This window comes from Sinocyclocheilus grahami, unplaced genomic scaffold (assembly GCF_001515645.1).
Source record: "Sinocyclocheilus grahami isolate Dianchi unplaced genomic scaffold, SAMN03320097.WGS_v1.1 scaffold363.1, whole genome shotgun sequence".
Lineage (NCBI taxonomy): Eukaryota > Metazoa > Chordata > Actinopteri > Cypriniformes > Cyprinidae > Sinocyclocheilus > Sinocyclocheilus grahami.
The window spans coordinates 602,561-604,605 of NW_015505542.1; the positions used below are offsets into that span (position 1 = coordinate 602,561).

General features: G+C 37.2%; 1 protein-coding gene across 1 annotated transcript in view; it reads left to right on the top strand.

Annotated features, from left to right (window-relative positions):
* Positions 1-2,045, top strand: part of marchf5 (membrane-associated ring finger (C3HC4) 5) — a 24,832-nt gene that overhangs the window by 18,500 nt on the left and 4,287 nt on the right. The gene's annotated exons all lie outside the window — the stretch shown is intronic.

The following is a 2,045-nucleotide window of genomic DNA, read 5'->3' on the forward strand; positions in this document are numbered from 1 at the left end:
GGACGATCTGACAGGATTGTTACTATGAGGTGGATCACATCTAACATGTATAGTAAAGACAAACTCACCGTGTCTATCTAGTCATGATGAAGATGTATATACGTTTCAATTTCAGCAGGCAACTATTTTTACAGCTACATTATTGTTCCAGCCACAATTAATCACAGCAATGTATATACAATTACAAATGATTATATATAAATCGTCAGTTTGTTGTTTTACACACATGCACACAGACATTATTTCATACACGACATAGTCGTGAGATGCAAGAAACATAGACATATGGCAAGAAATATGTAGACGTGCCCATAACAACAAAAGACAATACTTTATTTAATATTTTCTGATAAGAAGTGTGTGCTGCAAACCGAGCATTTTTGACGATTGTTTCTGTCCAGTCTGTTCGTTTTATCGCGTTTAGCCACAGCTGTCGTCGGTTTTTTGTCTGGCTGTGGCAGCAGATATGCGATCAAATTTCTAATTTGAGGCTGTATTACATCGATTCTGGCACCCAACATCACAACAAGATGATATTTTAAGCTCCTCATGTAGCCGAATCTGCGCTGGTTTGAATGGGCCGCCTCCAGTTTCCTCTGTTTTGCTGCCTCCAGCTAGCGCTGTGACGTCGGCTGACCCTAGTTACCTGTGGTTGGCCTGGCCGTGCGTCACTCAGAAAACAACAGGCCAATCAGTGTAAACTTATTTTTATTTTGTAGGTGAAGTCTGAAATGTTCTTGACAGATTTTGTGTTAAACTACTTTGCTTTTAACTTCTATAGTTGATAAAGCTGCAGTTCCATGTACAGTAATGGATTAAAATGCTCCGTGTATGATATATGGGAAAACTGGAAGTTATGATTCACCAGAGAAGGAAGGAAATGAACGTGAAAATAAGCTCTTGAGTCTCCTGCAGTGGAGGGTATTTATAGGTTGAGAGGAAAGCAGGTTGTCAGTCAGTAAATATGACATGATTTCCTCTTGATGTCCACCTTGACTGTTTCCTCATTCCTATTTAGGACTGTTACACTGTGTGCTTTGTAGTGAACGTAAAACTTTATTCCCGAGTCATTTAGGATGTAGTCATCATTGGTGAAGTATATTAAGAGCAATAAAGTGCTTATCACTTCCATCAACTGCAGTGTGTCATCATGGTCATAGTGAATTAAACGGGATGATCGGCAGTAATTTGTCTGCTCTTTCTGTGGACAATTAAAAATTTTGATAATCACATATTCTCATTTGTAAGTTGCTTTGGATAAAAGCGTCTGTAAATATATAGCCAGAAGAGCATTTGATGGCCTGTTGATTCCCAACACGTTGTTTCCAGATCATATAATTTTCTGCTCCCTGCTGGAGAGGCGGGGAACCAGAGACACTTCTTTACTTTCTGGATTCATCACCCACTTGATCCTCACGTGATGGTCACATGATTCAGACCTCAATATCACCTAGTTTTTTATTATTTAATATCTCTCTTGTTTCGTGATATTGTTTCTTAAATAGCTTAATGTCTGCATGATGATATAAATAACAATATACTGTAGAGCCTTTTACAGTTTCCTATAAAGATGCACTACATTTCAAAAGTTTGGGTTTGGGAAGATTAAAAAAAAAAGTTTTACAAATAAGTATCTTGCTCGCCAAGGCTACATTAATTTGATCAGAAATTGTTGTGAAATATTATTGCAATTTCAAATCACTATTTTCTATTTGAATATATTTTAAATTATTATTAAATTATTACTATTATGCTTTTTCACTTTTTCAACTTTAGTTAGTCTGTAATGTTGCTGTTTGAGCATAAAAAAGATCTGCGAAGTTACAAAGCTCAAAGTCCAGTTCAAATGGAGATATTATATTTAACAGGAATCATTTTTCAAGAACTACAACGAACGACTCGTTAGGACTAACAACGCATATTTTCCGGGATTTGTGATATCGCAAATATCGAGGAATGGAACGAGACCTGGTTGAGCTGCACTAGAGAAGGCAACGAGTGTTATCACTGTGTCGGAGACACGCTAGCTTTCCCAAGGCAGACGA